General features: G+C 39.5%; 1 protein-coding gene across 3 annotated transcripts in view; it reads right to left on the bottom strand.

Annotated features, from left to right (window-relative positions):
- Positions 1 to 13,919, bottom strand: part of BTBD10 (BTB domain containing 10) — a 96,062-nt gene extending 82,143 nt beyond the window's left edge. For all 3 annotated transcript variants that reach the window (XM_053560722.1, XM_053560724.1, XM_053560726.1), the window contains exon 1: positions 13,749 to 13,919. The gene's annotated coding sequence lies outside the window, so the exon portion shown is untranslated. The remainder of the gene's footprint in view (positions 1 to 13,748) is intronic.
- Positions 13,920 to 14,787: the final 868 nt, after the last annotated feature.

Genomic DNA, 14,787 nt, shown 5'->3' with positions numbered 1-14,787 from the left:
TCTTGTGAAATGTAAAGTAATTATGGAAATAACATCCCCGTCACTTTGCTAAAATCAGATTTTGGCCAGGTGTGATAGCTTACACTTCTAATCTCAGGACTTTGGGAGGCCGAATCAGGAGGATCACTTGAGCCCAGGAATTGAAGGTTACAGTGAACTATGATTTATACCACAACACTTCAGCCTGTAAGACTCTGTCACACACAAAAAAGTATTATCACATGACTACACCTATGTTTTAGTTAGGGCAAAGAGCGCCAACCATGTGAATATCACCCTCAAATGAAAAAAATTGTAACAATTCAATTTCTAATGTCAATACCTGCTCTCAAGAAGTATATATCAAGAAAGTAGGGATAAAAGAGAGAAAGTGTAACAGCTCTGGAAACATTTATATTAGCAAATGAGCCCTAAATTTCCCCAAAATACTCCTCAAAGATTTCTGTTTTAAATCTCACAGAAGCCCTTTCAAGGGCCAAGGCCTGTCTTTTTCTAATTTGTTGCAGTTAAAGCAAAGTAAGTTTAGCTGAGGACTTTCTTCAGGATATTTTTATACTAGATTATGTCTGACTGAATTATATGTAACTTAGTTTCATGATATAAAACTAGATCAATTTATTCTTTCATTCAAAATCTAGTTATTGAGTACTTAGCACCTTTTCTGGCATTTTGATAACTGCTAGGGATACTCTGTAACAGATTTAATAAACCTGCATGGCATTTCTATTGAAAGTAGGATCAACTACCTATATTAAAGGGCCTTTATCTAAGCCAGCAAGATGTAAGACTTCCAAAGTCAATTCATATTCAGTCCTCAATATTCCAGAGGTGATTTCAATATAAAGTCTATGCGTTAATTTATGTTATCACTTTTATAGAACTTTTATTCAAATTTTGCTTATTTCTTAATCTAGGCATTGACACATTGAGAAATGTTTCATTTATTTTTATCCTATTTCAAACAGCTTAATATATGTTTGAAAATCTTTCCACATCTTAAGCATTTACAAAGTACCTACATTGAACAATTAGGATTGCAAATAACTAGATAAAATATATAATGCTAGCTAATTTCTTAAAACTCAGGAAAAGCATGTTTTAATATTCTAAAAGAGAATTGTTTTTTCTGTTGGCTCCTTGATCTTGGATTAAGCAATGTTACTGTTTTCCTTTTCTATTATGACAAAATAGTACCAACTTCAAAACCAGAAACATCTTGAAATAAAATCAACAGTTGAAGTACATACCGATAGGCCTCCATGTATAGCTTCCCAAAAGAAGCATCACTTCAAAGGTGACCATAGTGATATTTAGCAATAAGGTACGTGTAGCACTTTTTAGTTGTCAGACTTCATATTAGGTTAAAAAAAAATGGTAGAAACAAGCAAAACACAACTTTTTTGCTACCTTTTGTGACATAAAAAGGAAATAAATATATACATATATATGGGCTGGGCACTATGGCTCAATTCTGTAATTCTACCAGTCTGAGAGGCCACAGCAAGAAGACTGAGCTCAGACCAGCAAGACCCTGTCTCTATTTAGTTGGATGTCATGGCACATGCCTATAGTCCCCAGGAAGATCACTTGAGTCCAGGAGTTTGAGGCTGCAGTGAGGTACAATGACACCATCATTGCATTCTACCCATGGAGACAGAGTGATACTCTGTCTTCAAAAAAAAAAAAAAAAAAACTTCACCAAACTTCTGAGTACAATTTTTATATAGTTTTGATATTTGAACCATATAATGACTTACATATTCTAAAGAAATAGGACAGCGCCTGTAGCTCAGTGGGTAAGACACCTGCCGAATACACCCAGGCTGGCGGGTTCAAACCCAGCCCAGGCCACTAAACAACAATGACAACTGCAACAAAAAGAACAGCTGGGCATTGTGGTGGGCACCTGTAGTCCTAGCTACTTGGGAGGCTGAGGCAAGAGAATCACTTAAGCCAGCAGTACTCAACTTGTGGGTGACAACCCACAGGAACTGTATTAAAAGGTTGCGGCATTAGGAAGGTTGAGAACTACTGGCTTAAGCCCAAGAGTTTGAAGTTGCTGTTAACTGTGACTCCATTGCACTCTACTGAGGGCAATATAGTGAGACTCTGACTCAAAAAAAAATGTTTTTTAATTAGAAAAAAATAAAAGAAAGAAGTAAAAACTAAAAGATCTGCTATTACTGGGCTCTAAAACACACCAATTATGGTTCTTTGAATTTGTTTAAATAAAGAAATGTATACATGTTAACAGCAGATTTAACATCAATAAAAAGGGTTTGCCACGTCACTCACATTTATTTATTAATCACTTACTAAATACTTCTGTTTAAAATAGGAAGCAATGACCAATAGGTATCAGCATGGGCTCCTGAAGAACATAGCAAAGGTTACCAGACTGGTGCTATATATTAGAGATATGCCTCAGCACTAAATAAACTACAGCAAAATACTTAATATTTCATGCAGGATAGAAGCATATGATCTAAATGATAGTATCTACTTTAGGGGTCTGGAAAACAAATTGGGTTTTTTATTACATGTACTTATCTACATGTCAATCCTACAAGACACAAAAGGCATGATCCCTTTTTAAAAACGGATAAATTGGCCAGGCATGATGGCTCACACCTGCAGTCCTCGCAATGTGGGAGGCTGAAATGGGAGGATCACTTGAGGTCAGGAATACAAGACCAGCCTGAGCAAAGCAAGACCTCATCTCTACTAAAAATGGAAGTATCAGCCAGGCATGGTGGCATGTGCCTGTAGTTCAGCTACTTGGGAGGCTGAGGCTGGAGGATTGCTTGAGCCTAGGAGTTTGAGGTTGCTGTGAGCTAGGCTAAGACTATGCACGTTAGGCCAAGCAACAGTGAGACTCTGTTAAAAAAAAAAAAAAAAAAAAAAAACACAGAAAAACTGATTTTAAGAGATTATGGTGCTTGCCTTAACATCACATAGTGGACAAATAATCTAACACTCAGATATACATTCTACAGTCAAATTCTGTATTTTTTTCCATCATACTGTGTTGTCTCTCAAAGTTAATAACACAATTCATCAAAACATTATACACAGATATTGGAAAGTGTGATAGCATTTAAAATGACTAAGTGATAAGATTCAAAAACACTAATTGGTTAACTATTTTAGAAAATCCTTTTCTTCCTAACATAATATACCTCCCAAACTTGAGATTGCTAAAAAATTCAAAGTAAAGCATAAAACATAAAAAGTCAAGAAGAAACTATATAGGCTAATATTGATCTGATTCTCAGAATAAAGAAGGAATAAGTAAGGCCTCAACTCAAAGAATACCCTCAAGCCAAAGACTGCTAAATGAGAAACAGGAATGTACAGCTAGCCACCATATGCTAACATTTTTAATAAAGACTAGTCAAAACTTATTTTATCTGGGATTAGAATTAGGACTGCAAACCAGTTTTCAAGAAGCATTAAATTAGACCACACGAAAATCTAAATGACAAACTACAAAATTTTCATAATACAAAATAATTAAAATCTTAAATATATGAGGACTATTTATAAATCTATATTAAATAATGTGAACACTACAATGGGAACATGAACAAAATTCATTAACTAGCAATTTATAAAAAGAATACAAACAGTCAAAGAAAGGGAAAATAAGAAATATCTACCTCATTAGTTATATGCAAAATCCAAATTAAATCTAAGATGCTTAACCTATCGAAGGTTTGTTTTAATGAGAACCTGTGATGGCTTAAATACTAGGAAAATGGGGACTCAAGCTTATATACGTGGACACGAAGCATTAACTTTAAAACAATTTATTCTAAGAAATATGTTTACCAAAGCATTTATGGCACAAAAGAAATAGAAAACTAAATTTCTAAAAGTAGGGAATAGGCCAGGCATGGTAATCCAAGCACTCAGGGAGGCCAAGGCAGGTGGACTGACTGAGCTCAAGAGGTTGAGACCAGCCTGAACAAGAGCAAGACCCCATCTCCAAAAAATAGCCAGGCGTTGTGGCAGGCATCTGTAGTCCCAGCTATTGAGGAGACTGAGGCAAGAGAAATGCTGTGCCCAGGAGTTTGAGATTGCTGTGAACTAAGATGCCATGACATTCAACCCCAGGGCAACTAAATGAGACTCTGTCTCAAATAAATAAATAAATGAATAAATAAATAAATAAATAAATAAATGTAGGGAGTTGATTATATACAATATAGTATATTCTTACAATGTTAAAAATAATAACATAAAACACAGTTATCAATAAATTCTTTTTTTTTTTTTTTTTTGAGACAGAGTCTCACTATGTCACCCTTGGTAGAGTGCTGTGACACCACAGCTCACAGCAACCTCAAACTTTTGGGCTTAAACAATACTCTTGCCTCAGCCTCCCAAGTAGCTGGAACTACAGGCCCCCACCACTATACCCAGCTATTTTTTAATGTTGTTGTTGTTGTTATTATTGTTTGGCAGGCCTGGGCTGGGTTCAAACACACCAGCCCCAGGGTATGTGGCCAGCACCCTAGCTGCTGAGCTAGAGGCACCAAGCCATCAATAAATTCGTAAGTGAAAATAGTAGGTTATGAGATAAACAAACAAACACATAACAGGCTAGGCACAGTGGCTCAAGCCTGTAATCCTAGCCCTCTGGGAGGCCAAGGCAGAAAGACCACTTGAGGTCAGGCATTCAATATCAGCCTAAGCAAGAGTGAGATCCCGTCTCTACCAAAAAAAAAAAAAAAAACAGAACAATTAGCCAGGCATGGTGGCATGCAACTGTAGTCCTGTTACATTGGAGGCTGAGCCAAAAGGACTGCTTGAGCCCAGAAGTTTGAGGTTGCGGTAAGCTATGATTGCACCACAGAATGAGCCTGTCTTAAAAAAAAAAAAAAAGAAAAGAAACAAAATGTTAATTTTAAATCTAAGTATGTCTACTATTTTAATTTTTCGAAAACTGTTAAGTCATTATAAACAGAATGATCCCATTTAGGGTGTATTTAATTGTGTGTATGTATGTATGTACACACACACGTATATTAGTAATTGGAAGCAATTACTGGGTATGAGATTATGGTATCATTTTCTTTCTTGCCTTTTGCTAAATTTTCCAAATTGCATGCATGTTCATTACTTTTATTATTAAAAAGAAATTACTCCAAAGAGAGCTACTTTACTAAGAAATGTTCCAAAGTACTAATCATAGGCAGTACCTGTGGCTCAAAGGGGTAGGGTGCTGGCCCCATATATCGGAGGTGGCGGGTTCAAACCCAGCCCTGGCCAAAAAAACCCAAACCAAAGTACTCATCATAAAATAATTCCAAAAGTATTAACTATTTAAGATTACTGTTAAATAATACTATTCACTAGGGAATCAAAGATGATCAAAGATGCCATACACTTACTTTAAAATAAGGTAGTTTTTCCCTTTCTTAATGTTTTGAATCCAATGAACGTGAACAGCACATATGTATATTTATAAATATTATACACATACTATCATAACAGTATTATATATATAAAACATATACACAAAAAATAGAAATGAAAAAAGGATATAGTAAAAAATAAAGAGAAGTTCTACTCTTTTCTTCATGTTGCACAGTGAACAAGTTTTTCAGGAACCCCCAGAAGTACATGGAACCAACTAGGCCGGGAAATCACTGTAATAAACCACTCGAAATCAGGAAACTGGTGGATCTGTATTCCAGTCCTTTCTACCATTAGCCAACACCTTTCATCAAAATTAGTTAAAGGGCTTGATTTGCACTTCAGTTTTCTCTTCCCAGGTTTGGAATGTTAATGATATTAAAGATTCTTACAGTCTTATGGTTCTATAACCCTACTAATCTTCAGTAACTATTATCTTATAGGAGAAACTCAGGCAATTTGAAAAAGTCACCAAGAAGGATATAAGAATGCTCCACAGTTGGCCTGTAGCATAGTGGTTATGGCACCAGCCACATACACTGAAGGTGGTGGGTTCAAATCTGGCCTAGGCCTGCTAAACAACAATGACAACTGCAACAAAAAATAGCTGGGCATTGTGGTGGGTGCCTTTAGTCTCAGCTACTTGGGAGGCTGAGGCAAGAGAATCGCTTGAGCCCAAGAGTTTGAGGTTGCTGTGAGCTGTGATGCCACAACATTCTAAAAAGGGCGGCCTAACGAGACTCTGTCTCAAAAAAAAAAAAAAAAAAAATACCCCACAGTTAACCATCAATTGGGAAGTTAAATTCTTCTTGAAGAAGACTCTAAATGAAAAAAAAAAAAAGAAAAGAAAACTGAAAATTAACAAATAAGAGCTGAAAATAGATTGTTTTGCCTTCTTTTTTTTTTTTTTGTAGAGACAGAGTCTCACTTTAAGGCCCTCGGTAGAGTGCCGTGGCCTCACACAGCTCACAGCAACCTCCAACTCCTGGGCTTAAGCGATTCTCTTGCCTCAGGCTCCCGAGCAGCTGGGACTACAGGCACCCGCCACAACGCCCGGCTATTTTTGGTTGCAGTTTGGCCGGGGCCAGGTTTGAACCCGCCACCCTCGGTATATGGGGCTGGCGCCTTACCGACTGAGCCACAGGCGCCGCCCTGTTTTGCCTTCTTGATGTAAGAAAAATCAAATTCAAGCCCATAGTGTAAAAAACTGTCCTGAATGAAATACTTACCTTTAAAATAATTCAAGACTATCTATTTGCATGCCCATCCAAAAGTGAGAAAACCATTAAAAAAAATTCTGTAGGCCATGATTCTTCTTCTCAGGTATCTAAGCTTTAAATGTTATTTCTAAGCTGACATTTCATGTAGTCTACAAATAGAAAATTGAGGATAATTTCCTACTCACCTGCTATAAGCAGTAATAGTCAAAGATATTAAAAGGAAATAAATTAATAAAAATAAAATGTTCTCTTTAGATAATAGTATCTTAATAGATCATTTTTTTTTTTTACATTTTTTTGTAGAGACAGAGTCTCACTATACCACTCTCAGGTAGAGTGCCGTGGCGTCACACGGCTCACAGCAACCCCTAACTCCTGGGCTTAGGCGATTCTCTTGCCTCAGCCTCCCGAGCAGCTGGGACTACAGGCGCCCGCCACAACGCCCGGCTATTTTTTGGTTGCAGTGTGGCCGGGGCTGGGTTTGAACCCGCCACCCTCGGCATATGGGGCCGGCGCCCTACTCACTGAGCCACAGGCGCCGCCCTTAATAGATCATTTTTAAAATGCCACATCTTCCATTCCAACCTGTCTTCTTCTCTTAGGAAAAAAAAATGCCATACCATCTCTCTATTCAATCTAGTCTTTTTTCCTGTTTGTCTACTTTTCTACCTGGCATTCAAATTACATGGAATACCAGATATTAGTCGCTGGATGACAGCATGAAAAAGAAGAAAAAGAGCTTCCCATTGTTCAATACTTACTAGAATAAATAAAGAGAAAAGAAAATTTCCAATGGAGAAGTCATACTGGCAATGCTATAAATAGTCATTTGAACTTGTACCCTCCAAATGAGACAGGAAGATATGAATGTAAATTTAACTGATGGATGTGTTTCAAGATCCCTGGAGATACAGGAAGTGGGGAGAAGGAAAGGATGATGCCAGCATGCTATTTTCCAAGCATAAACACAGATCCAAGCACTAACTTACATTAATACATCATTTTACTATCTATATAGCACTTTTACACGCTTCATTTCATTTCATCTTTAAGTCCCTGACAATTGTATTCTATACACATTTTTCTTTTTTTTTTTTTTGGTTTTTGGCCGGGGCTAGGTTTGAACCTGCCACCTCCGGCATATGGGACCAGCACCCTACTCCTTGAGCCACAAGCGCCACCCACTATATACATTTTTCATATGAGGAAACAAAGGCTCAGAGAGATTAACATTAACGTTATAGAGCTAACAGTGAGCTTTAAACACTGATCTTAACGATTCCAAGACATTCCAAGCAGAAAAGTATGATTACAACTTAAAATGACCTTGAAAAGTATTATTCATAGTTTCTAATAAAGTACTTCAATTAGTGATTCATTATGACAGGCTCTCATTCCCAGCTAAACAAATGTTATCAGTTTGTCACCAAAAACATGAATACTCATTTCAACTGCAAACATTAAAATAAGTATCATTTAATCAGATCCTTTACATTTTTAAAAAGAATAATATAAACTATTAATAGTGCGAAGAAAGATGCTTTTATTGGCAAAGATACCTTACAATCTTCAGCAGTCTACTGTGACATAAGGGCATGTATTTGATATGAAATCTTTCCTCTTTACATTCGTTTTTTATAATTCTTATTAATATCATACTTTTATATTATTCAATACTGAGTATGTAGGTTAAAACTTATAATTTTATTTACTATTTATTTAACTTTCTACTATTAATTTTTCAAATATTCAGCTCATTATATATTTTTACCTGCAACTAACATTTACCAACCTCTTAATCCTTTCCCAGAAAGCATCTCTTTGAATTCTGATCACCTATGTTCAAGCTGTCTAGATTACAACCTTCTCAGCAAGGTAGGTCCCAAAGTAAACCAGAGCAAGCCATATTAGAGGAAACACATTAGCTTAAAGACCCACAAAGACTCTATTAAAGAGAGAAAAAATGTCTTATAGTTCTTCCTCCATTAGCAAACATCCGTTAACTAACATTTCTCCCCTTACTTTCAGATCAGAATCAACAAAGAAATAAAGGAGTCAAACAAAGGAAGACAAAAATACAACTGAATCCAAAGGCCAAAAACCCTTACCACTTGTATTATAAATTAAACTTACTAGAACTGTAGGTGTTCCAGTTCCTTCTCCCTTATAGGAGGCCAACCTGTGCAGAAAAGCCTACCATATAGATGACTAGAGAATGTATTATTCTAAGAATTGGAAGTTCCAAAAATAAAACCAGAAGGCACTGAGAAAAAGTACACTCAACCTATTCTCCTAGCCTCATTTAATCCTCCTTTGGGACAGTATCTCAGCTGATGTAAAGGGGGAAAGCTATTTCCAAGAGAGATCTTCCTACTTAAAAGCCATAGCAGAAAAACAATAGTTCCCCTTTCAACAAGCAAAATCTTAGCAAATATAAAACCAATCTTTCAAAAATGTCTTTACAACTCTAAAATAGGAGCACCCACAAACATGATACGTATCTCCTCCTATTTCATCTCCTATTTCAAAGAGGCAGAGATTGAATGAAGAGATAGTAACCTAGGTTGACTCAAGAAGAGCGGGCTAAAGTGAAAAAACCAAGTCTGCAAACTACAAACAAGTCTGCAAAGCAGACCTGATTAATAAAACAGTATTCTATGCAGTCTTTGCTTAAGCTATGATAAATTTCGTTGTAAAAGGCAAACCTCTTTGTAAAATTACACAACAAATAAAAGGATACTTGCTGGAAGGCCAAGACATGTGGCTCTCTTAAACTCGGGAATTTGAGACCAGCCTGAGCAAGAGTGAGACCCATCTCTAGTAAAAACAGAAAAACTATTCGGGCTTTGTGGCAGGTGCCTGTAATCCCAGCTGCTTAAAGAGGCTGAGGCAAGAGGATCACTTGAATTCAAGAATTTCAGGTTGCTGTGAGCTATGACACCATGGTACTCTACCCAGGGCGTCAGAGTAAGACTCTGTCTCAGAAAAAAAAAAAAATAATAATAATAATAAAATAAAACATACTTAACCATTTTATTTTCCTTTTCAAAACTCTTCCTCACCTAACTTCCTCTCTCACTCTTACCCCGAAGAAGGACCCTCAACCTTGCACTCTACATACTCAAGGACCACTTCTTACTAAGATCTGACCTCTAAAACTCCATTCCCCACAGCTCACTAGGTATGAGTCAGATTACGTGATTAAAGTACTTCACGTTAATGGGTAAATAAGGTTTGATCCGTAAGGTTCAATTTCACAAATGTCATTAAGCTCTACTGTGTATAAAACACGAAGTTTAATCAGAGTGTCTATCCTTCCTATAAGAAAAATCAGCTAACCCAAATCAATTTTTTAATGGACATTGTAAGGAAGAGGCACAAGAGTGCCTGCTTCACATCACACTTTCCCCATTTCATTGCCAAATCCCTCCAACCCCATCAGCCAGGGAATAAAATCCAAGCATTCATTCTTTTTTCCTGTTAAAGTCAATGCAAAATAGCATTAGGAAGTTAGGAAGACAATGCAAAATAGCACAGCAAATAATAAATATTCACATCCTAGCCGGTCATGGTAGCTCATGCCTATAATCCTAGCACTCTGGGAGGCCTAGGCAGGTGGAACACTTGAGCTCAGGAGTTTGAAACCAGCCTAAGCATAAGCAAGAGCAAGACCCCTTCTCTACTAAAAATAGAAAAACTAGCCAGGCATTGTATAGGAAGCCCATAATTCCCGCTACTGAGGAGGCCAAGGCAAGAAGAACACTTGAGCCCAGGAGTTTGAGGTTGCTGTAAGCTATAATGCCATGGCACTCTACCAAGGATGACAGAGTGAGACACTGTCTCAAAAACAAATAAATGCTCAGCGCCTATAGCTCAGCAGCTAGGGTGTCAGCCACATAAACCAGAGCTGGCAGGTTCAAACCCAGTCTGGGTCTGCCAAACAACAAAGACAACAACAAAATAGCTGGGTGTTGTGCTGGGCACCTGTAATGTCAGCTACTTGGGAGGCTGAGGCAAGAGAATCGCTTAAGCCCAAGAGTCTGAGGTTGCTGTGAGTTGTGCCGCCACGGCACTCTACCCAGGGCAACATAGTAGGACTCTATCTCAAAAAATAAATAAATAAACAAATAAATACTCACATCCTACAATGGATTGTAGAGGATTTCCTGGATTTAATTATACAAATTAGGGGCAAGTACGCTAGAGCTCCTAAATAAACTAATTTCCCTACAAGATACCTGTAAATGAGCTTTGCTCAGAACTCTCAGTTATTAAACCATAAATAATGAGAGTTTTCTTCCTTCAGTTATTTTCACAGGAAAAACATTAATAATAAATACTAGTTCAATTTGCCCTAGTATATTTAAAGACTATTAAACTCAACTACTGATTTCAATTAGACTTGACATTTTCCCCCAATTCAAACTAATTGACATGTTTCTTTTAAACTGCATTTTTTCCAGTTGTAAAATTTATTGATTCTGACCTATAATAGAGATCCTAGAAACCACATTATAACTACAGACAGGTTTGGGTTTGATTGGGCCACATTATTTTTATTTTTATTTTTAATTAGTTGCATTTTTAAAATCAAGAGACTAGGCTGGGTGTGTGGCTCTGACCTATAATTCTAACATTCTGAGTGGCCAAAAGGGAAGATTGCTCGAGCTCAGGAGTTGCAGTGAGTTATGATGACTTTGCTGCATTCCGCGTGGGGGAACAAAGCAAGAATTTGTTTCAAAAAAAAAAAATCAAGCTGGGCATGGTGACTCACACCTGTAATCCTAGCACTCTGGGAGACTGAGGCAGGTCTACTGCTTGAGCTCAGGAGTTGGAGACCAGCCTGAGCTAGAGTGATATCCTACCTCTAAAAAATAGCCCAGCATTGTGGTGAGCGCCTGTAGTCCCAGCTACTAGAGAAGCTGAGGCAAGAGAATCCCTTGAGCCCAGGAGTTTGAGGTTGCTATGAGCTATAATGCCAGAGCACTCTACAAAGGGCAACAAAGTGAGACTCTGTCTCAAAAAAAAAAAAAAAAAAAAAAAAATCAAGAGACTACACGCAAAAAAAATCTAGACTTCCTTGAGAATGGTGAATGGGTCCATATTCATATACTGCACTAATCAGGTGGACCTGAGAACTGGATGTCCCTCTGTAAACTCTCTAGTGTAGTTCATTCTTTTTTCATAATCTAAAGGCATGTGAGTTTGATACTCATAACCATCCCTTTGAAAGGTGCATAATATTTTCTCTATCACTTCTATACTTCACTAAGTCACCTAAAGTGAAAAGCCACAAAGCAGACTGCAGTGGTTTGTAACTCCATAGTTTCATAGTTAATTATAAAAAAATTCACAAGGCTTAGAGCAAAAGACGATGAGAAAGAACAAAATTCAGACTGGTGGAAGGATAACAAGTCCATCCAAAAGCTTTTGGGGGTGGGTAAGAAAAAAAGGTAAAAACATGAAATTGTTGAGACCCTAAAAGTTTTCTTGACTGAACACTGCTACTCTATGGTTCCTTACCACACTCCACACTTCAGAACCTCCTGTCCTACTTTAAGTATGAGAATAGGGATTAGGTCATAAATTCCAAAACATGTTGAAGACATTCATGGAACACATTTACACCTTCAAAAACAATTGTCCTCATGCACTTCTTTACCAGTCTTAATCCACCATCAAATCCTTTCCCAAGTATTTTCTACTGCTTTCTGCTTTTTACTCAAATGCCAACTGCAGTCCCGGTTACAGGCCTGTATTTCAGCACCAAATGGGCTGGGTCTCCAGTACAGAAATTATTTGTCCTTATGGTAGCATCCTTTACTATACCTTGTATTCCAATTTCTTCTTCATTCAAAATTTATCCCTAACCCTCTCTCTAAAAAAATTTGATCAAATTTGTATAGTTGTGGTAGGGTACAAGGTAAGGATAGGGAAAGAACCCAACTGTTCAAATAAAATAAATTTCCTAGCCCTGACGCCTGAAATCCTTAGCACTCTGGAATGCTAGGGAGGTCGGGGCAGGTGGATCCTTGAGCTCAGGAGTTGGAGACCAGCCTGAGCATGAGCAAGAGCAAGAGCAATACTCTATCTCTAAAAACTAGTCAGGCATCATGGCCGGTGCATGTAGTCCCTGCTACTCCAGAGGCTGAAGCAAGAGAATCCCTTGAGCCCAATAGTTTGAGGTTGCTGTGAGATATGACACCATGGCACTCTACCCAGGGTGACTGAGTGAGAATCTTCTAAAAATAAAAAAAAAAAATCAATATCCTGTGTGCCTTCATTTAGATTGTTAATTTCAATAAAAACATGAAGAATGAAAGATTTTTAAAAATGTGTAAAATCATTTTCTTTCCCAAGTGCAGAAAGTGACAAGCAAGTGAAGCTTTGTCTTTAGCATGTCTGGACTAATGACTTCTCCTCATGGTCTCAGAATATTTAGTAGAAAAGAAGTAGGAAACGTGTGAGGGCCAGGGATGGTCACAGAGGCCCACATAACAAATTACTAAATGATGTATCACCTCTCCCCAACCTATTCCCAAAGATAAGGGTGTCAGGGGACTTGTGTCCGAAGAAGAAATCAGAACCTGCAAGTTTGGGGAAAACCAAGCTTTACCATACCGGATACGGTAACAGCATAAAACCAAGCAGCGTATCTTCCTATCTTCGGGGGTCTCACTTCTCTTCACCCAAAGGGAGACTACACACCACCTCATCCCCTATTGTGATGCGCCCTCCTCAGGAAGGCGCCGCGTTAGCCTAGATGTGTCAGGGAAGGGGCGGGGCACATGGTTACTCTGCCCTGGAAAGGAGGGATGAGGGGATCGCCTTCATCCCCGGGGAAAAGGCCTCGGGACTCCCAACCCCAAAGCAGCACCCTCGAAACCCAAGCCCCCTCCCTGCCTCCCTGAATTCAGTGCCCGTAGTCGGAGCCCAAAGCGCCACCCTCGGACTCCTAGCAGGGTCCGGCCGCCAGAACCACGGCCACAGCAGCCGGTCTCTCACGCCCAGATTCGGCCTCCGCCCCTTTCCTCCTTCGCCCCCGCCAAGCCCAACCTCCGCGTCGCCCCCACCGAGTTCCCCAGCGGAGTCCAGTAGTCCTCGAACCTGTAGTGCCCCTTAATTGTCCACTGGCAAAGGCCGAAGCCAGCGACACCTCGGCTTCCTCCTCAGCGGGATCCCTCAGGAGGTGTCTGGAGGCGGCCACTCAGGCAGGAGCGGCTCCCAGCGCCGCCCGGGCAGGTTGCAGGCCGGCTCCTCAACCTCTTCTCGCGAGAGCCTGCAAGCCAGAGAAGAGAGGTTAGCTACATTCTCGCGAGAACCGTGGCTCTCCGCCCAGGGTGGGCGGGGCCCTGAGTGTGAGGGCAGTTGAGGGAGCGCCGCTTAAGGTGGGCTCTGAGCCTGGAGGACGGCAGAGCTGAAAGGGAGCCTCTGCTCCACCTCCACGTACAGATATAGGCACGGGATCCACCCTTAGCCTCCGGCCTCAGTGCTGAAAGAAGGTGCCCCTAAACCTTCGAATCCCACGTTTTTCCTTTGACTTCCTGTCACCGTTAAAAAAAAAGAAAAAAGCGGATAGTGTCTACAACCCAGAGTTGGAGAAGTACCTCTGGGACTCGGTTTGTTCAAAGAAAGGGTTTGCCTGGACAGAGCAAGACTCTAAAACCGCCTCTGCCGGAGTTGATGAGAGGCGGTAGTCGTGAGTGGCACCCTGTATTCCCTTGCGTCCCTCGCTGCTTATTTTTAAACTCTGGGTTGGCGAGAACCGTTGTGCCAGCTGAAACTCCAGCAGATTGACCAGTTGTGAAGCATCGAGAGTAACATGGATGGATATGCTCCTTGAAGGCAGAACGTCGCCAAGTGACAAGTGCAGTTATTTACCTACACCGAGCCCACCTTGTGCCAAATGACTATAAAACCGGGGATGCGGGGGAGGAGGAGCAAAAAAAGATGTGGTCTCTGCCCTCGCGGCTTACACGCTGGGAATGACATCTACACGAAAATAGATAATCCCATTAATCTGTGATGCAAACCAAGCTGCTCAAAGCGAGCTGTGGGAACAGAGAGGGAGTAACCACCAGATCTACCTGCCATGTTGAGGAAGACTTCACCGGGGAGTGATATTCGAGCCGAATATTAAAGATGA

The sequence above is a fragment of the Nycticebus coucang genome, chromosome 14 (assembly GCF_027406575.1).
Source record: "Nycticebus coucang isolate mNycCou1 chromosome 14, mNycCou1.pri, whole genome shotgun sequence".
Classification (NCBI taxonomy): Eukaryota; Metazoa; Chordata; class Mammalia; order Primates; family Lorisidae; genus Nycticebus; species Nycticebus coucang.
Note: the sequence above shows the minus strand (reverse complement) of the source record. Positions and strands in the feature narration are given on the sequence as shown.